Source organism: Molossus molossus, unplaced genomic scaffold, assembly GCF_014108415.1.
Source record: "Molossus molossus isolate mMolMol1 unplaced genomic scaffold, mMolMol1.p scaffold_m16_p_22, whole genome shotgun sequence".
NCBI lineage: Eukaryota > Metazoa > Chordata > Mammalia > Chiroptera > Molossidae > Molossus > Molossus molossus.
The window spans coordinates 33,500,016-33,521,923 of NW_023425358.1; the positions used below are offsets into that span (position 1 = coordinate 33,500,016).

At 47.3% G+C, this 21,908-nt stretch overlaps 1 protein-coding gene and 1 pseudogene across 4 annotated transcripts in view; both read right to left on the bottom strand.

Annotated features, from left to right (window-relative positions):
- CUX2 (cut like homeobox 2) overlaps positions 1-21,908 on the bottom strand; it is a 219,455-nt gene that overhangs the window by 95,583 nt on the left and 101,964 nt on the right. The window lies entirely within an intron of this gene.
- LOC118640161 lies at positions 17,142-17,787 on the bottom strand (annotated as a pseudogene).

Genomic DNA, 21,908 nt, shown 5'->3' on the forward strand with positions numbered 1-21,908 from the left:
ATAAACTAATCTAGTGGTGGAAAGATAAACCATCAGGGGTGGAAAGATGTCAAAGGAGTCTTAGAGTTAAGGGATGCCATGGTCTGAACAGCCTGGGTTGTGGGGAAGGGGGGTACGTGGAGGAATGTCTACCATGAATGTGGGGAGAGGTCTCTCTTTGAAAGGTCACTGACAAGAGTGTTAATGTGTAAGTGAGCAAGAGGCTGAGGGAATGATCCTTCTGGTGACAGCCTCTGAGTTGGTTACGATGGGCAAAGTGGGGCTCCGTCCTCACTCCCCACAATCCTAAGCAGTAACTGTTCAAAAAGAACAGGTGAAATTAAGAGTGCAAAGGAAAGGCCACTGAGTGGGAGAAGGTATGTGCAGTTTGCTTAAAAAAGGGTTATGTCCAGAGTCAAGAATGCCTAAAACTTCACTGAGAAAAGAGACTCCTGCCCAGCCAGTGTGGCTCAGTGGATTTAGCACCATCTCATGGACTGAGAGGTTCTGGTTTGATTCCAGGTCAGGGTACGTGCCTGAGTTGTGGGCTCGATCCCCAGTGGGGGGCATGTGGGAGGCAACCGATTGATGTTTCTCTCTCATATCGATGTTTCTCTCTCTCTCCCTTCCTCTTTCTCTAAAAAATCAATAAAAAACATTAAAAAAAAAAACAAAAAAGAGACTACCTCATAGAAAAATGGGCAAGAGACTTGAATCAGCGCCTCCTCAAAGAGGATATCCTAATAGCAATGAGCACACAAGAGATGTTCAATCTCACTGTCATCAGGGAAACACAAATTTAAATCACAACACAATATCTGTACATACCCATCAGAATGGCTAAAATCAAAGACAGATAATATCAAATGTTGATGAGGACGTGGGGCAACTGGAACTCTCATATACCACTGGCAGAAGTGTCAAATGGTTTTGGGGAAAATATTTGGCAGTATCAACTAAAGTGAAATATATGCTGACCTATATATGACCCAGCAATTCTACTCCTGGGTACCTACCCCAGAGAAATATGTTCACCAAAACAGAGTAAACTTTCCAAGCACTGCTGTGGGCTAGCAGCATCAGCTTCACCTGAGAACATGTGAGAAATGCGAGAACTGAGGACCCACCCCAGACCTACTCCATTGGGATCTGTATTGTAACAAGATCTCCAGGTGATTCATGAGCACATTAAAGTTTGAGAAGCACTGGTCTGGAATGTTCTTAGAAGCACTATTCAGAATAGCCCCAAACTGGAAACAACCCAAATGCCCATTAACAGTAGAATGGATAAATAAATTTGTGATATATTCACCCAGTGGTTACAGTACAGCCACGAGCATGAATGAACTACAACAACAAACAACAATATTGATAAACCTTACAAATGTAACATTGAGCAAAAGAAGCCAGATGCAAACGAATACACATCTGATGATTTCATTTACATAAAATATGAAAACAGGAAACAAATCAATACAGTCAGAAGTCAGGAGAGTGGTTATATCTTGCGGGGGTGGGGCACTGGAAGGGGTGCAAGGGATGATTCTGAGTGTCTGGGAATGGTCCATTTTTTTTTTTAAATCCTCACCTGAAGATATGTTGTTGTTGTTGTTGTTGTTTTTTAATTTTAGGGGGGGGGGTGGAGAGAGAGAGAGAGAGAGAGAGAGAGAGAGATATCGATCGGTTGACTTCTGAATGTGCCCCGACTGGGGATCAAACACACAACCTAGGTATGTGCCTCGACAGGGAATTGAACCTGCAACCTCTGGTGTACAGTACAATGCTCCAACCAACTGAGCCACCTGGCCAGGGCCAGGTCCGTTTCTTTTTTTATCCTCACCCGAGGACATTTTTCCATTTTTGTTCAGATATAGTGGGAGGGAGAGAGAGGAGAGAGAGAGAGAGAAACACCGACGTGAAAGGGACACATCGAGTGGCTACCTCCTGCACAACCCAATCAGGGCCGGGGACAAACTGCAACCGAGGTACGTGCCCTTAGTGGGAACCGAACCCGGGTCTCTCTGGACCGCAGGCCAACGCTCCAACCGCTGAGCCAAACTGGCCAAGGCCCAGATCCGTTCTTGATCTCAGTGCTGATTCACGGGTGTGTTCAGTTGTGGCAATTTGACAAGCCATACCTTTAGGATCTGTACACTTCCCTAAATGATCGTTCTGGGGGGTAGGGAGAAAGAGAGCTGGGGAGGGAGAACCAGCCCTTCTCCTTCTGTCCAAAATACTCTGGAATCTGCCTGTATCTTGCCACCTCCACTGCCACCCAGCCCCCCGTCATTGCTTACCTGGACTGGTGCAGTACCAGGCACGAATCTCTCTGCTCCTCCTATCTCCCAACAGTGAGTTCTGCCACAGCACCCAAGGGTGCTTTCACCCATGTGAATCAGATACCATCACTCCCAGGCCAAAAACTCATCAGTGATTTCCCACAGATCTTGAGGCTGATGTCCCAGATTCTTCCTAGGGCCAGAAAGCTGGATGTGATCTGGCCCTGCCACCTCTCTGCTGGTGATCATGCCTCCTGCTTTCTGTGTTCCGGCCCCTCTTTCACTGGTTGAGCATTTGATTACCTCAGGGCTTTTGCACCTGCTGGACCTCACTTCCCCTAGATTTTCCTATAACTTCTCCTTCAGATCTTCTCCGGTTATGAGGCCTAAATGGGATCCTGTTGTTATTCAATTCTCTTGGCCCCTGGCAGCTTCCTTCAGAACATCCAGATATACCTCTATTTGCTTGCTTCTTGCTATCTCCCCTGCTCAACAATGATAGCAGGATCTGTGTCTGTCTTGTTCACTATTGTCCTAGGTTTGTGACAGCATCTGGCACACGCAGTGGCCTGTGTCCTTGGGCAGAAGGAAAAGAGCTGGCCCTCCCTCCCACTGCTTCTCCCCTATGCGCCATAATCTTCTTTCTCATCCACCATTTATCGCCTGCTCTTTATTTCTGACGTTGTGGATACTTCATTTTAGTAACCTATTTATTGAGGTAGAACATCCATTCGGAAAAGTGCACACAGTGGGTGCTCATTAGATACTTGCTGCAGGAACAAGGCAAGAGGCGGACTCAAGCATCCAAAGACATAGTTGCAAAGCATTCCTGAGCACCTCCTGATGCTCAATTTTCATTGATTTTAATGGCTGTGCCACAGTCTGGCTGGCCCACTTAAGGTTCTGAAAATATGTCCTTGAGGGATGTAAGAAAATGAGATAGAAAGGCCAAGTTTAAAAACAGTGATTCAGTGAAAATATCTGATCGATGGCTTTTAGGCTGTGGGGTGGGTGACTGGCAGCCATGCCTGCCCAGTGCTTTGTGGGACCCAGGCCCTTCAGCCGATCTGAGCAGCTCTGTCATGGGAGGTAGAGGTGATACTGCCAAGGACAGGTTCAGGTAAGGACCTGGGGGTCACCTGGCCCCCCCGAGAAGGACTGGAAATGGCTTTCAGAGGCCCCAGCCTCCCCTGGGGTTCAGCCCTGGAAATAGTAGGCTGTCTTAGGGGGTGAGACAACAATTTCTAAAAATAATTTGTTCTCTTTCTCTGGCTAGCGTTTTCAGTATAAAAAGATTCATTAGAAAGTGTGACGTGGGTGAGATCTTTGAATACGTCCTTTGAGAAACCCTCCCCAGCTATGAGGCCTGAAATTTTCCTTGAGCTACATGGAGCTTGTTAGTTTAAATGTCTGCAGGGGTGCTGGATGTCCCTGAATGCCCTAGACCAGTGGTTCTCAACCTTCCTAATGCTGCGACCCTTTAATACAGTTCCTCCTTTGACACTTTCCATCAAAAAGGGAAGAAAGGAACATGTATTTGCTGAGCTCTCCCTACAAACTAGGCACTGTGCAAAGTGTTTGCAGAGGTCATCTTATTTATTAACCACTTACTGTGTGCAAAACCCTGTGCTAAAGGTTTTACATATATTATGTCATTTTATCATCATTAACCACAGGTTGCCACTTTATTAACCCCATTTTACAGATGCATAAACTGAGGCTTAGAGAGGCTTGGTTTAGTGCCAGAAACGGACAGAATCGAACACTGAATCTGGGCCTGCATATACCCCGCTCCACATTGCCAACACCTGTCCTGCCCACCTGCCTCCAGGAAATTCTGTGAAAATGGACTGAGAGTCCCTCATGGCAGATGAGGAAACTGTCAAGACCCCAAGGGCTAATTTGAAGGAACACCCATGGGCGAGAGGTGGGACGATTTGAGCATCAAAAAAGTCAAGTAACTGTCATGGATTGAAATCCATCCAAGAAGTTTAAATCCAGTTCATAATAATATAAAAAATTACAACAAAAAACAAGCCGCCACCCTAAAACCCTTCATTTTTGTCACTTTGGAAGAGACTGAGGAACCAACTCATTGCTTTGAAATCTAGTTAAAAAACTAATTAAAAACAAAAAAATGAGAAAAGAAGCTGGGCACCCCGCGTAGGGCTCTGGGCCCAGCGTTGCCATAAACATCATCTCCTTTCAGTTAACAATAACTGCTATTGGTTTACAAGCACAGTCACTGATACCTGTCACCACCCCATAAAGTCACCATTTTATAGATGAGAAAACTGAGCTGTAGTGTGTTCCTATTCCTTATCTAACATCAGCAGCCAGTAAACAGAGCTAATATCTGCTCCCAAGAATCCAGGTTCTTCCTGTATATCAGGTTTTTTTTTTTTTTAATCCTCACCTGAGGATATTTTTCCATTTATCTTCAGATAGAGTGGGAGGGAGAGAGAAAGAAAGAGAGAGAGAGAGAGAGAGAGAGAGAGAGAGAGAGAGAGAGAGAGAGAAATGTGAGAGGAACACATTGACTGGTTGCCTCTTGCCTCTTGCACGACCCCAACCAGGGTGAGGGACCGAAACAGCAACCAAGGTACGTGCCCTTGACCAGAACTGAACCGGGAACTCTTTGGTTCGTGGGCTGACGCTCTAACCACTGAGCAAAACCAGCCTGGGCTATCAGTTTTTTTTAACAGCAAAACTTTTACAGTGCTAAAGTAATATATGCATATGATAAAAACTGCAATGGCACTGAAAGATTTAACACTAAAATGTCTTTTTTCTCCAGAGGTGCTCACCATTATTCTGTGTACTTTCAAAGTTATTTCATTGATATTCAGGCAAATACATAAGCATAATCTTTCTCGTTTTCCTCAGATACAGCCTGCTACATACCATGTTCTGCAACTTGCCATTTTCACTCAATTTATCAACTTATCTCGTCTGCTCCTTTTATCAGTCCATGAAGAGCATCTGTCTTCTTTTTATAGCCTCAGAGTATTCTTCTGCGTGGAGGTACCTTATTTTATGTATCTGATCCCTTGTTCATGGACACTTAGGTTATTTCCAATCCCTAACTAATGGACATGTAGGTTAATTCCAGGCTTTGCCATTACTACTACTAACCCCACACGAATGCACTGAGACAATCATCTTGGTGACCTTGTGTGGATGCAGCTAAAGGATTGGTTTTTAGATGAAGAAGGGTCAGGTCACAGGGCAGGCACATTTGTAACTGTGATATATTCTGCCTGCTTGCCCTCCAACTGGACTGCACTGACTGTCGCTCTCACCAACTACATGAGGGACGGCCTCTCCCCTCACCATGCCTTGACTACCAGCCATACTTTTATCAGAGGGTCAGCACAGCAGGGATATGAAAGGGAAAAGGAGGCAGGACAAGCACGATAGGAGTGTGTCCAGAAGGTGACAATGGGTGACAAGAAAGATGTCGAATGTGCCAAGGACTTGCTCTCTAATTTCAGAGATGTCACCTGACACCTCTTTCCCTGGCCTGAAATTTTCCTTGAGCTACGTGGAGCTGGTTAGTTTAAATGTCCCCAGGGGTGCTGGGTGTCCCTGAACGCCCTAGACCAGTGATTCTCAACCTTCCTAACGCTGCGACCCTTTAATACAGTTCCTCATGTTGTATGTGGGTGTATCTGCATGTGGGCAGATGCGCCTGGAGACGGATAGAGGAGCGGTGTCTCGGTTCCTAAGACCACCAGAAATATGTTTTCCGATGGTCTTAGGTGACCCCTGTGAAAAGGTCATTCGACCCCCAAAGGGGTTGCGACCCACAGGTTGAGAACCGCTGCCCTAGACCAATGCTCACTGCCACCAAACAGCATGTGCCAGGCAGTATAAGCTGACACATACCACCTCACAGCCACCTTGAGAGAAAGGTGCTATTATTAGCCCTATTTGCAGATTGGGAAAGTGAGGCCCAGAGAGGTTCGATTGCTTGCCCAAGGTCACACAGAGCTAAGAATGTGATGACCCCAGGATTTGAACCAAGGTCTACTTGCCTTCAGGGTTTGAACTCTCAGCCACTGTATTATCCCAGTCCAGAGCTATATGGTGACCAATGAGCTTAGCCTGCCATGAGGCCCTATTTTTGCTTCTCCTTATTGCCAGATCCCCTGAACCCTGAGATTTCCTTGCATGGAAGCTTCCTGGTGACCTCAAACTGGTTCTTCTGAGGAGACTGGGGCCTGGGTACAACTCTATGCCCAGAAAGACAAGACAGGAGCTATCTCCAGTAGCCCTGGAGGCTCCAACATCAGTCCTGCCCATTGAAATGTCTACATTTCTGGTTTCTTCTTTCTCCCCTGCAGAGATGGCCTGTCATCCTCGGCTACCCAGGAGCCCAGCTGAGTCCCCACTGGAGGTGATGCCTCATTCATTCAACAGATATTTATTGCGCATTCTCCATTGAGGTTAAGAGCTCGGACTCCAGAAACCAACCTGACTTCCAGCCTCACCACTTCTCAGCTATGTGACCTTGGGAAAGCCACTCAATGCCTGTGAGCCTCAGTTTCTACATCTACCAAACAAGAATAATTATCGCCAACCTCCCAAGGTAACCAGGCAGTTGAAAGAAAGTGCATTTGGGAGTGCTGGGCACAGGATCTGGGACAACTGATGATGAATAAGTGGCAAGTGTTATTCTGATTATTAGTGAACAAGACTGACCCCTTCCCTGCCCTCGGGGAGCTTACAGTCACCCTCACCAGCTCCCTTGGAGTGTCCTTGAAAAGGCATTTGAACGTCTGCCCCGGGTGGGATCGTGGGCCATGTTCTGTGCCCACTCTTTCTGTGGGGATCAATGCCTGCCTTCTGATTCCCACAGAACCCCCTTGGCTGACCCCAAAGTCAAAGCTGCCACCTCCTCCTCCATCCTTCACTATGAATGTTCTAAAACTTGCCAGTTGCTGATTCCAAGAGGAGCTAGCTGGCTTCTGGGAACCAGGAGGCCTTGGCTCTGTCACCTGAGCCTTCATCTCTGTCCCATCAAATAACGAATGTTCGGTCTTGGCCACCCCACTAACAGTCTTGAGTTTACAGCTGTTCCACCATCAAGGACACTGGGGCTAATGGCTCCGAGAGGAGAGATCAACTGGAGAGAGCCACGATGATGGATGCATTCGCCCAACACCAGGATGCTGGCCGCTGGGCCACATGTAATAAGGAATGCTTAATTTGTTCAGACCCACAATTACCTGGAGCCTGCTCTTCAGGTATGATTGAGTGCGGAAGGGGTCCCAAGTGTGGTCTCTGTTTGGAGGAATTAATTATTTCAAGTGGCGCCAACCTTTGAGCTCAGTTGCTTGGATAACCTCCCTCACCCAATGATGGGGGCGCAGCCCTGGTTAGGTCCTGCCCGGTGTGGAAGGAAACAGGGAGACTGAAAGCAGGTACTCTGGAGGGCTTTGGAGACTGGTTTTTGTCTCCCCATTCTGCCCTGAAACATTTTTGCATAAAGCCATTACCCTGCACACTTTTAAACAGATGCCCCCCCCCACTCAATGCCCCTCCCTCCAAGGTTCTGCATGCCCCATCAGATATAATCCAACGAGCCAGTGAGCCACGGCACCCCTGCTGAATTACAAGGATTTCTCCTGCCAACCAAATATTTCATCCAGCTGTAGATATCATGAGGAAACGGCAAACAAAGAGAGAGATTTAATAACTGGAAATAAGACTAAGGATACAGATAGTTTAATTTTTTTTTTGTATTGCATCTAATTGCAATCAACAGTAGACATCTGACACAGTGACAGCCTCAGCAAAATTGCTGCTGAGAGAACAGAATCTTTGTCTAAAAATAATCAGACATTCTGTGCACCACTGTTTGTTATAACGGTAATCGATGCTGGAGGCTTTGAATTCCATCAATTTATAGATCTGCGCCGGCCTGCCTGGCGATGGGGCGCGGTGCACTGGGGCCCTTGCTGGCGCGGGCAGTGCTGGGGCCCAGTGTGTGATTAAGATAAGCCCCGATTCCTTTCATACATTCCTTATCAGGGTCTAATTCTCCAGCAGGTAGAGATGTTCACAACAGTTAAAGATTAGTGCAGCTTCTCAGACGCCAAATTTGAGGGTATTGATCAATAAATCAAATCAGGCCAATCAATCGCCCAATCAGGAGAGTCTAGCCAGTGCATTATTACCGGCGCCTCCAAGCCAAGGCTTTTCATGGGTTTCATCAAAACAGCCTCACCTTGGCTTCCCGCCAGCTGATGGCTTGCCTAATAGACTCCACAGCCGAGAGGGGCTCCTGCCCAGCGGAAGAGCAATAAATTTCTCATCAAACAGCCGATGGAGAAACAAGATGAACATCTGTTTTGCTGCAATGAAACTCCTGTGTTCTTCAGAATGCGCAAACCGCCTCTGACAGACCACCCCAAAGGCGGCTTCCCTGGCACGCGGCGGCCCCGCAGAATATTCCGCCGGTTATTTCAATCAGGTAATTTAAGGAGACTTTTGCATTCTTCTCTCTGCAGCTGCTGGAGCTCTGCAAAGACTATTCCGGCGCAGTCGATAATAAATGCCATCCTGGGACCCTGTAGTATGAAGGCAATTTTATGATACCCATTATGTGGCAATGTAACTTCATTAAAAGCTGTTTATTCCCTCTAAGCATTTTAAGCACTTTCCCTCACCCATAAAGGAGGAGCCGGGGAGGTTATTTTTACAGAAAGGGTTCTAGGCTGTATTTCTTCCCTCAATAACATGCAGGAGGCTCGCCCACTGGCCTTCTTGCTTCAAGGAGAAGGAGCAGCCCCGGAATCCCAGCTCAGAACCCAGTTTCCCCCAGGACCCACGCATGGGGCCACTTCAGCTGTGGAACTGACAGGTCCAGGGGAGGAGAGGGCCAGGAGGCCTCAAAGCCCATCAGACCCTCACGAGCCCTTTGTTCTGAGTGCTGTAAGACAGGGATAAAGAAAGTTCCGGAATATGCCAGCCGGGAACATGCCAGCCAAAGGCAGCTTTTTCCAAACTGGGGGTCCCTTGGACTTTTCCTTTTGTATTTCTAAACTGACACTAATCCAAAGAAATTACTCCTTGGCTTGTTGTGGAAGCCCAGATTCTCTTTTGCAAGGAGAGTGGCAGCTGAGAGATCACTTCGTAGCCCGGGATTTGAATGTCATGTGTCAAGCCTTCGTTGGTGGAGGTCTGCAGACTCTGGGGCTGGGAGAAGCAATTCTCAAAGGTCTGCAAGACTTGTTTCCCTCCCTTTCAGGGTCTGTTCACGCAGTGAGCTGGAGGAGTGGTGGGTGTAGTGGAGGATGGCATCTGACCTCCGTGAAAGCGGGGGAAGGGAAAGAAGTTGAGTGAGTGCTTCTGCAGTGAAGAGCACGCTGCGAATACCAGAAAGATCAAGAACACTGCTGTTCTCCTTCTGTGCCTCAGTTTCGCCGTTTGCCAAGTGGGGCTGATGATCCCACCTCTGGGGTCTGCTGTGAGGGGGAGAGATGATGCTGGGCACAGAAAAGGCATTGTTCAGTGAGTGATGATGAGGGTTCCGGAGCTCGCTGTCCGAAGGGACAAAAGATACTGAATCAGAGGCTCGTGGCAGAGCTGGGCAAGTGGGTGGCAGGCTTGTGCCAGTGCCAGAGAACTCGGGGGGCCAGAATTCTATCTGGGATGCAGTGAAGCCTTTGGGAGGGTCTTGAAGGCAGAATGCACAAGGTGGAGGGGAATGGTTGGTGAGGATTAACCAACATCTAATGTGGTGGGATTCAGAACCAGGATAAAAACCACTGGTCCCTTGACAACTACACGATATGCGGAGCCACAGGAAAGACAGCAGTAACCACAACAGTAGTAACAGTTAATGCCTATAAGCCCAAACTCTGTGCCAGCCACTGTTCTAACTTGTTTAATCTGGTAGCATACTTATTATCCCCATTTTGCAAATCAGGAAACTGATGCCCAAAGAAGTAAGGCTAGTCTTTCCAGGCCACACAGCGAGCAAGCAGAATTAACCATTTCTCAGGTGACTACTGAGTGCCAGAAACTGTTCCCTGCACCTTACATGTATTCTCTTAATTTTTTTATAACACCCCCTCCTACGTATTGTTATTTACCTTCATTTTACAGGTGAGGAAATTGAGGCCCAGAGCAGTAATTTAAGCGGTTCAGAAGTGATGGAGTAGGGTAGAACTGGACTTGAATCCACTCCAAAGTCATTGATACATTTAGGGGCTGTGTTTGTTGGTCTCCCAGTGGTCTCGCTGGGCTCTCTGTGCACTATGATGATGAGGGGAGTCTGTGGCCCCTCACAAGGGTCCCAGGTTCCACTATTGTCTCGTCTAGTCTGTCCTCTGCATCGTTTTTGCCCAGCCTCCCTCTCGGTTTCCCTGGACCTTCACTGACCACTGAGCTCCCTGCTGTCCTTCCCTGTCTTGGATCCTGGGCTCTTTCCTGAGCCTTGTAAATACCCTCCTTCCTCTGGTGAGCTCTAAGATGCCACTTCTTCAGGAATATCTCTTGGCACAGCCCTTGCATTTCCCCATCAAAGATCTCAACACAGGCATAAATAATCTGACTTCACTTTAAGTCACCATCTCAAAAATGCCTGCCTCTCCCATTGAACCCTGACTTTATCTTATTCACCTCTGTATACCTGGCCACATATGTAGGTACTTAAGAAATATTTGTTGAATGATCAAAGTGGGGACCCAAAGATGACAGTCCACATGTGGCAGAACCATAGGGTACCCCAACGTCCCATGAAAAGAGCTAAGGTACATGCTTAATGTCCAGTGGCCTGCCCCCCACATCCCACCAGCTGTGATCTCATCAATTCAGTCCTACTTTTAAGCCATGTTCCCGTTTTAAATGTGGGGACAGGGTGGCTAACTCTGTGGCTTTGTGAGGGAAAATCCCAGTAAAGATTCAAGAGAGGGACAGAGTCATCTGTCCACCTTCAAGCCAAGGAAGTTGTGGAACAAAGACGAGCCAGTCAGAGGGCTGTCCACCAAATATACAGATCTGTGCAGGGGTCTCTCATACAGAGAGGCCACCGTATATCAGATTTATCATACACTCCAGCCAAGATGTGCTGCCAAGATTTCAGGCAAGATTTATTACACTGGCTGGTTTTTAAAATGAAAGTGAAAAGAAGATATTCTGGCAAAACCACGGGCTGTTAATGGGGTGAGAATCACATAAAATGGATCATCTTCGAATCTCTTCCTCTCTACACACAGAAAGACCTTTGCAAAAACCCTGGGGTTTCCAGAAAAAAAGATGCTCTACCCAATGTTTTCACAACAATCTGCTGGCTGATCTTACGTGAATTACTCTCATTCCTTGGATGGGTGTTTCTCATTTGCAAACGACAACAATAATAGTAACACAAAACAGAAGGTATAATTTGTTGGTTGAAGACTATAGGCTGGATACCTTGCATAGATCCATTCTTTGAATTGTGACAACCATTTAAGACAGTTTCTATTTTTATCCCCATTATATAGATGAGGAAACTGAGGTTCAAAGAGTATAGTCACTCCCACAGTTGGTGGCAAAGCCAGAATGCTAACCTGGAGTCAGCCCCAGTCAGAAACTTTCACTGACCTACTGCTCTGGAAAGTTAGCCCTACCTGTTCAGACAAAAGCTACAGGATAAACTTAGACCTCATCATTCCTATTTTCAAAACAGAGAGTCCAACAAGGAATCCCTAGCTACCTCCCAATCCTAGTGGTGTCTGCTTTTTTTGTGAAGATAGCTTCAGAAAGAAAAGTGGGCAATTTTATTGTGTTTTCTCATGATGATTGCTTTTAGGTTCTCAGGATCCTGGCAGGATGCTGGCATGCCAGAAGGGACAAAAACAAAGGATATGAAGCCTCTCAGATGAGGCAACACATATCGGTGAAGGAGCTCAGGATGCGGAGGACCCCAAACTCTAGAACAGTGGTTCTCAACTAGGGGTGATTTTGCCCCCTCGGGGACATTTTGGCAATGCTTAGAGAACTTTTGAACTGTCACAACTGGGGGGTGCTACTGGCATCTAGTGGGTAGAAGCCTGGGATGTTGCTAAACATCTTACAATGTACAGAATAGACCCCACAACAACGAATTTCCAGTCCATAACGTCAATAATGTGTATGGTAGAGAAACCCAGATCTGCAAAGAGCTGGGGACATCACCCTGGAGTACAGAAGACTCAGGAGGGAATCTTTATACAGTTAAAGAATGGGAGAGGAGCTCAGATCTGTGTGGGCAAAGGAAGTTACACATAAACAGGTTTCAGATCAACATAAGGAAGACAGCCTTGAGGGTTGAAGTGAGTTCCCCGTCCGTAAACGTGTCCAAGCATAAACTGGTCAACTGGTGGGCTCTGTAAAAGGGAAATAAAGCCTGGAACAAGCAGTTGGACACAATGACTTTCCTTTTCTTGTCCAAACCTGACACTGGATAAAGTCCCCAGGTGAACAGTAATGCAGTTTGAGGCTCAAAGAGGTAAACTCACTTGTCTGACATCACAAAGGTGGGGGTGGGGGGGGAGTGAGGATTGGAACCTGAGTCTGTCTGATGCCAATGTTATTAGGAAGGTGCTCCTCAAACTCAACAACTCTCCTTAAGATAAAGCAGAGCCCTCCGTCCCCGTCCATCACTGTTTTGATGTAGAATTGGTTAGGAAATCTGGATCCAACCAACATTTGAGACCTAAGTTCAACAGTTCAGCCCTCTCTCATGTTAAGGACACAAAAACATGTTCCATAAGTTGCCCAGCCCCCCGCTTATTTTTTTAAACAAAAACACTGCTGCTGGCAGTGAAAAGACATTGTCCCCAGCACACACTTTAATTGATGTCGCCGACTATTCAGGAACATGGATGAAAGAAAATTCGCTTTATTAATAGGCCCTCATGCTAATTAGCACAATTTATTGTCAGAGAGACCGCCCCTGCCTTCTGCACACGTTACAAGAGGGGACAAAAAAACTTTTGTTGTGAACCCAAGACGGCATCGCTGCATGACCAAGACAGCCACAAAGAGACAGGAAAAGCATGAGGCTTAAAGAAGACGCTCAGAGGCAGTGAATTTTGCTTTAAATTTATGATGTAACCTGACTATTTCTCAATGATAAGAAAGACCCGAATTTAAATGTTGGCCTTTTCTGCATGAAAATACGCATTTCTTGCCTCTTTGAGAAAGTCTCCTTAACGACTGAGAAGCTTTATGGAAAAGTGCAAAAAAGATGTGGGTGGGGGTGGGGTGGGGTGGGGAGAGCTGGAGTAAGAAAACTTTAAATGTTTAATATTCAATAAATATGTCAATTTTACATACAGAGGCAAATGGGTCTTTATTGAGGAATTGGTAAATTTCCTCCGAGAAAAGTAAGTGCATTTTAGCCTTCAAGGAGTCCCAGCTGAATAGAAATGGAATGTGATTTGTGATAAAACTCAGCTGCTCTATAAAAGACGTTAAATAAATGTTGCTGTTTCACCAGGGATATACAAAATTGATTGCATTATAGACTGATTCTAAGATGCTGCATCCCTGTACGGCCCCCTCATCAGCTTCCGTGTGTATGGGAAGCTGCTTTCAGAGACAATTTAGACTTCGTCACAACTCCTCTTCCTCATGCTGTGGCAGAATTTTCTAGAAATGTAACATTTTCTGCCCATATTTTGTTTTAGGTTGAATCATAGGGAACTGCTGACATTTGATCATTTTTGACTTCCCCCCCAAAAAATTACAATTTCATCTGTATCTACTTAATATTTCTGGTGGACTGGCTTTGTCATCTTGGGGAAAACCACTAACACCACTTAAAAGAAAATGTATTCATTGTCGTCTAAGGTTCCACGTGGAGGTCCTCCTGTCTGCTCACCAGAGGGCACTCCGGGCCTAGGTGAGAATTTTGCCTTTCCTTCAGCCCAGCTGGGTGAGTTTGGCATTATCCCCGCCCTTTCCGAACCTCAGTTTTCCCCATCTGCAAAATGGGTACAGCTCTACCTTTGTCTCAGGGTATTTGGAAAATCAAATGAGGTAACAAATGTGACCCTAGCTAGTAAACTGCCACGAGTTCAGAACCAGGTAACCTTATAAGGTATTTGTTGTGCATCCAACCAGAGGGCTGCAGGTGGGCTATCCGAGGTGGATAGGACACGTATAGCCCTCCCTCAACGAACTGATAATGTCATATTAACATATGACTTCTTCAGGTAAGAAATCAGGTTTCAGGGATTGAATGGCAAACCCAAATTAATTAGGCAGGCTTTCCAGAAAGTGGGCGCCTGAACTCAAACACTCTCAGACATGTCCAAACCTCTCCATGCCCACGGCCAACACTGACTCCTGCCCGGATAGTTCCCTGGCTCTATTATACCTGCCATGCTTCCATCATCCCATCCCCCACCCCGTGCAGCCAGAGAGAGCATTTCAAGATACAAACTGGATGCCGACACTTTCCTGCTTGAAACCTCCCCAGGTTCCCCATCCAATTTCAGATAAAATCTGAACTTTCCAGCTCAGCCTGCAAGGCCTGTGTGGTCAGGACCTCCCATCCCCTCCAATGAATCTTCTCCCACAGTCTCCTTTACTTTGCTCCTGCCATTCTGTCCCTTTATTCTGTGATGGGAAACTGCCGAGCTCATACTAGCCCCAGAGACTGCATGTGCACCCCGCCCCTTCTAGTCCTTTGCCCAGTTTGGTGGTTCCCAAAGTGTGGTCCTTGAACCAGCAGCATCAGTGTTACCTGAAAACTACTTAGAAATATAAATTCTTAGACATGTTCCAGACCTGCTGAATCAGAAACTCTGGGGGTGGTGCCCAGCAATATTTTTAACAAGTCCTTCAGGTAGTTCTGTTGTACATTCAAGTCAGAAGCATTGGTCTTGCTCAGTCCCACCCCTCTGTCCCTCTGTGTCAAGTTTCAGCTTACAAATTGCTTTTGCAAGACCAGCACCCCAAGACAAGGTCAGGTTCTTACTATTGTAGGCTCCTACTCTCCGCCTCCTCATTTCTATGAAGTGCTATTGCAACTGTGATGTAATAATCGTTTCACATCTGTGTCTCTTGTTGGCTACACTGAAGCCCCGCGAGGGCAGGTACCAATGTGCCCCCAGCACCTAATTAATTATGCCTGGCAGAGAGTAGGTGCCCAGTAACTATGTGTTGGGGGAGCAAATGACTGAATACAGGAAGGAACAAATAAGCGAGTCTTGGAAGAATGGCAGATGTTTATAAAGAAAGTGTCCCCAAGAATCGTATTTTCCATCCACCCGATCCATAGAGCATTAGAGCATCCCTGACTCCATCCCTGTCTAATTTCCTAAGTATCACTCCGTCAGGTCAGAAGCCAATCACAGTGGGGCATGGAAATGACCATCAAATTAGAAAAAAGAAAAAGACAAACCAGCAGAGAGGTGATTCCCATCCAGTGGTTGACCTAAGTCTGAACATCCCCCAACCTCTCTCTCCTTCTTCAACAGCGACCGGCTGTACAGAAAGCTTCCAAATAAAAACTTGCAGACAGATGAAATTGCAAGCAGATCTGTCAATCAGCTCAGAAGATCCCGGCCCCACAGTTGTCCGTACCTTCCGGCTGAGACTGAGTCTGTACTGAGCCCGAGTTTACTGGAAACTTCCTGATGCTCCATGGCAGTTTGCTCTGCTCTTAGAGCTAAAGCTGGAAGGAAATCATTTCCTTTCCTATAACTCAGAGCAATTATATTCCCTTAACACGGACATCTGGCTCACTGCTGCTCTCCTTACTTATGTTTTCCAAACGATATCAGTCCTGGGAAGATCAATTATTACTGAAAAGTCGAGAAACGCTCACCGGTTATTTGCATTGATTTGGTTGACAAGACACAGGTTCCTTATGAACTACGGATGTCTGTGGAGAGGACAGGGAAAAGAAAAATGCATGACTCAGGGACAGCTCAGGCCTCCACCACTGCAGGGAGCAGAAGGGGTGAAATGCACTGACCAGAATGAGGACACTGAGCTGCCCTCCCAGAGCCCCCCAAACAAAGCCCTTCCCACAAAGACAAATGGGTATTTGGCGTCGGCCAGTGCCACAAGCAGCCAAGACGATATAATTGGCCTGTTACCGCATCATCTTTAATCAATAGGATCCGGAGTTTCCACAGTTTGTACGGCCCAAATCTCCCTGGCAGCCAAGAACCAGCGGGTTGTTAAAAGGCCCAATAGTTCTGCCTTGCTAATGGGTGGCTTGTTCCCTCAACCCTGCTGATTTTTAAAATAAACCTAAATTCAATAATTGTTTAATGTTTATTTTTATTTAGTTCTGGTTCAGATGCTCTGCATCTCTCTGACAGAAATTGATATCTGGCTCATGGTGAGCTTTATTCTCACACTCATACGCGCGCGCACATTTGCCGCGTGCCCATTGGGAAGTAGTTTATTTATTTTGCCTGGCTGAGATGTGGACCCATATATCTAGAGTGAGAGATGGACAGAAGCAAATTTGCCAAGTTCTGCTTTCTCTACTGGCTCCTTTCCAGGGACGTGGAGGGGACCCTGCTAATCTTTCACCAGGGAGCCCTGTTCTTCATTCGGGCATTAGACAAAGGTAACGTCTGCTTCTAATTGTGGCCTGCGTCTCGGCAAACAGCTCTGGCTTCTTCAGTGTCAGAATGACGCACCAGAGAGGGCACCCCACGCCCTTCCTATCTGTGTTCATAATGGACAGGTGCCCATACTCTGGAGACCTACAAAACCCCTGGCCGCCTGTGTACAAAAGCGACGTGAGCCGAGGTTTCCCTGCACGCCATGGAAACTGGGAGGCAAGCTGCTTGCCCTGGGCCAAGAGAGACCCACCCCACCCTCATATAAGAAGCCCCTCTTGTCTTTTTTTTCAAAGTACAATTTCCATTTATTTTTTTCCAGAGAACTTTTCTTCAGTCATTAAGAACTTAGCTTCTTACATGGGCTTTGGTGGAGGTCGTGGGGCAGCACCCGCGCGCAGGTCTAAACCGAGGTGGGGGTGTTCGGTCCTTCCGGGCTTCCCGAGGACGATTCCTGACTACCTTGCTGTGAATGGCACAGCTCACACAGTCACGTAGTTTCACATACAGCTTGGGAAGCACATAGGTGTCAAAGACACTCGCTTCAGAAATGTCCCTAATGGCTGCGGCCTCTACTATGTTTCAAATGACGTACTTCTTTTTTTTTCATCCTCACCTGAGGACATTTTTCCATTTTTTTGTACAGATAGAGTGGGAGGGAGAGAGAGGAAGAGAGAGATAGAAACATTGATGTGAAAGGGACACATCGAGTGCTGCCTCCCGCACGACCAACCAGGGCCGGGGACAAACTGCAACCGAGGTACATGCCCTTAGCGGGAACTGAACCCGGGTCTCTCCGGACCGCAGGCCGACGCTCCAACCGCTGAGCCAAACCGGCCAGGGCAAATGACGTACTTCTTAATGGCCTTGTCCTTGGGCACGCATCGGGCGCAGTTGGTGCAACGAATAGGCTGCACATGGCCGCGGCCTTTTTTGGCACAACCATTGTTCCTTCTTTTCTTGGTCATCTTGGAAGTGAGGACACAAGAGAGCCCCTCTTGTCTTTTCTTCTATCACATCTCAGGAGGCAGGGTGAATCTGTGTCTAAAGGTGAGGTTTCTGGTGCTGGTCCTTTTCTAAGTTCACCAGTATTTCATTCCTACGACATGCCACTCATCATACTAAGAGGTTCATGAGTTTGTTCCCCAAATCACTGCAAACCAGTCACCTGAAAATCAAGCTTGCCAAGGTCAAGGTATGGGTGAGGATGAACTGGGGACCTTCTTCCCACACCCTGCATGGTGTCCATCAAACTGGGGGCTGCCCAACCTTCACATCATCTTCATACTCACGCTGAATCACCCATCAATACCTGTGAGGTCAGTGAGGGGTATCACCAGCTCTGTTCCCTCCTCCTGATACCAAAGTCATGGCTGATTCAGATTCTCTCTGGCCTATCCCTGCCTCTTCCACGCTGATTCCAAGACCTCCACTGGAGTCACTGCTCCCAAATACAGCCCTGTCTGGTCACTCCTCGATCCCTCTCAGAGCCCCTCCTGCTTCCTGTGAAATGGCTCAACTATTCCTGTGGCATTCATGCTCCTTTCCACTCCTGTCCCCTCCACCATGGCCTTCCCAGCGCATGGGGCCAGAGGTCTAGGACCCAGACACTGAGTAGGGACAATGTGCTGCTATTTTCATCTTTCCAACACACTAAATAAACACAGGAGGAAATGATGTTCAAGTCCCTCTTTCCACTGGAGAAAGGGAAGACTGGACTCATCAAGCAGTTTCTGCAGGAATGTTGAAAAGGTCTAATAAACAGAGCTGAGTTTGCACCCAGCTCTGGCCACCTGCTAGCTGTGTCCTGGGCAAGTCACCCCACCCCTTTGAACTCTGTGGTAGCCGTCGTGTTACTAATGAATCATCTCATTCTGGGAAGCTTAGGGTGATGCTCAGGTGCAACCCCTCACCACTGTGGTGCCATTATTATTGGCATCCCCATTGCTAGAGATGGTCACTTCAAATTCTATCCCCTCATGCCCTGACCAGTTTGGCTCAGCAGTTAGAGCATTGGCTTGCGGTCCAGAGAGACCCGGGTTCAGTTCCCACTAAGGGCACGTACCTCGGTAGCCCTTGGTTGGTCATGTGGGTAGCAGCCACTCAATGTGTCCCTTTCACGTCGATGTTTCTCTCTCTCTCTCTTCCTCTCTCTCCCTCCCACTCTATCTGAACAAAAAAATGGGAAAATGTCCTCGGGTGAGGATAAAAAAATTCTATCCCCTCATTACCCCCTCCAGTGGGGCACTCAAATGGCAGACAATCTCTAGCAGACCCCTGCTTTCCTTGTAGAGCCCAGGGGTCATTCTGTGCTCCCAGGCCCTCTTGCCACCGGCCATACCAGTGGAACTGTGCTTCTGTGTGTAACCCACTCTCTAATAATTGTCCCAATACATACAACAAGTACTCAGGGTCTATTATCAGCTAATGAGTAAATAATATTCTGTTCTAAATCCAAAAGCACTATACCAGAGGGGGACTAATGGGTATTTTAAGACCCCTTTAATCACATATTAACATGCTACAAAGCAGGCTGCAGAGCCCATATGCCAACAGCCCTGAGACTGAGAAGGCTTCTTCCTTTTAAAGTGGGGGTGGGGTGGGGGTCTGGTCAAGCAGTGGGGCTAGTCCTGAGGCTGGAGGAACACTGGAAGCTGATTTGCTGTCTTTGAGTTAGATGGATGTTGCTGAACCTGCCTCTCCTTTTCAGGGAGTGATGAGAAAGGGGGTGGGTTAGTGTCCTGGGGCTGCTGTAACAAAGTACCACCAACTGGGTGGCTCAAAACAGAAATTCATTCTCACAGCTCTGGAGGCTAGAAATCGGAAATCCTCCAGCTCTGGAGGTGGCTGGCAGACCTTGGCATTGCTTGGACTGTAGCTTGTAGCTGCATCACTTCAATCTTGGCCTCCGCTGTCATAAGACATTCTCCCTGTGTATGTTTCTTTACACGGTCCTCTTATAAGGGCACTAGTCATTTAATCTAGGGCCCATTCTAAACCACTATGACCTTACCTTAACTAGTTACAACTGCAAAGTCTCTGTTTCTAAATAAAGTCATATTCTGGATTCTGGGTGGATGTGAACTTTTGGGGGACATGATGCAACATAGATGTAAAGCCTTAACTTTGAGGGACTGTAACATGGAGCTCCTGCCATCTGCCCCCCCCACCCAACAACCATCCACCACTGAACATTCCAGAAAAGTTCAAGCACCCAACCTAAATTCCTCCCACCAATCCATCACGTCATATTAGTAACTTAGTTTCTTATTAGCCACTTCCCATCGAATCATATTAATATTTGTTTTCCGTGATACAATGGGAGAGTCTTCTCAGATTAGCACCTTTCTCATCACATTAGTGAAAACAACTGTTAATACAATACCACCCAAATATGACACAGTCTGATGGAGAATCGCTAACACAATCCGACTCTTTTCTACCTCAGCGCAGGAATGTTGGCCTGGTGTTGAGCAAAGCGGGGACACCGTGAGACAGGCACCCCTGTGAGCAGAGCCACTTGGGCCATCCTGGACAGACTAGATGAGGTTTAGGTGTAGAGGGAGGATCCCCTTGGAAGGAATCAACATAGGGGGTCTCCTCTGTTTCCCCAAACCCTCTGCCCCCATAAGGAACCTTCCAACTCTTTTCCTAAACACTGGAGCAACCCTGGAATCTGCAGGGAAAAGGAGACAAGCAGAGAGAGGGGTCCATTATACCTTCCGCAACCCAGGCCTCAGTAGCACTCCCTTTATCGGTGTGACAAGGCAAGGCCGGTGTTGCCAAGGTTAATTCATCAAGGATGTGTGGACACAGCAGAGTTAGGGTGATGGAGCCAGCAAACTGGGTTGCTGTGTTGACAAGGCCACGGGGCCAGGGGTGGGGGAGATGACAGAGCTGATGACAGGCTCTTACAAAGTAGTTTAAGGAAAACCTACCTCAAGCCAGCTTGGGCTCTGGACTAACTTGGGTTCAAATCTATCACTGTCATGTTCTAGGCTGGGTGATCGTAGACATGTAATTTAATCTATGTGTGATGATTTCCTCCTCTGTAAAATGGGAAAAACAGGATGTACCTATGGAGTTGTTATGAAGAATAAAGGAGAAAAGAACAGGAAAAACTTAGAAGCTTGCACAGCACTTGGCATGTGGTAAGTCAGCCTTAGACACAGTAATGACAATGACGGCAAATCCCAAAGTGAGTCTAGTTCATCCACATGTTCTGAGTGAGCTCTACACTAGGCACTGTGGAAAAACAAACAGTTGAGTATGAGTCCTCCTGGGGAGACATGATGCAGAGGCAGGAGGCAGGGGTCATATCACAGATTCTCAAGCCAAAGCAGGGAGCCTGAACCTTATCTTAAGAAAAACTGGGAGCTGTGAAAGCAAAAGCCCCCATTTTAGTAGAGTTGAGGGAATGGAGGCCTGTGAAGACAGGAGATGTTGCTTCTTTTGCTGCCAAATCACCTGTCATCTTACTGGTTCCTTAAGTCCTAGAAAAAAGAGAGGCTTGAGGGACAGCAGGAAATAGGTAGAGGCAGGAGAACAGTGAAGAAGCTGAGTACGGGCTTCTCAGTGACAGGGGTAGCTCTTAGTCTCTGTCAGCCTGCGTGAGACCAGCGGAGCCCCCAGCCCATTTGAAACTACAAGGTTGCAGAATAATCACCACCACCGCCCCCGCCTCCAAGCAGTGCTCCACGTGGCAGCCAAGAGCCTGCTGCCAAGAGGCAAGTGGCCAAGATTTCCTTCCAACACAGATATCCCCTTGCCAATAAGAATGCGGCCGGCGCACGACCCGGAAAATTGGACTGTTTGCCATCCGCCAAGCAGATGACACTGTCAGGACTTATTGACACTGCCCAATGCCCTCCCTCCTCCCCTAAGCCGCTCAGCAAGGAGGAAGGTCCATACCACAAGGACCCAAATACCTGCCCCCTCCACGTTTAATCTCTCTGAGTCCACCAGAGGAGAGCACAACCTCTGCAGTATAAATGCACGAGTTCAAAGCCCAGCCCCTTCACTGAGCCACCGCACAACCTGGGGCAAGTCACTCAACCTTTCTGAGCCCCACCTGTATCCACACCATGGG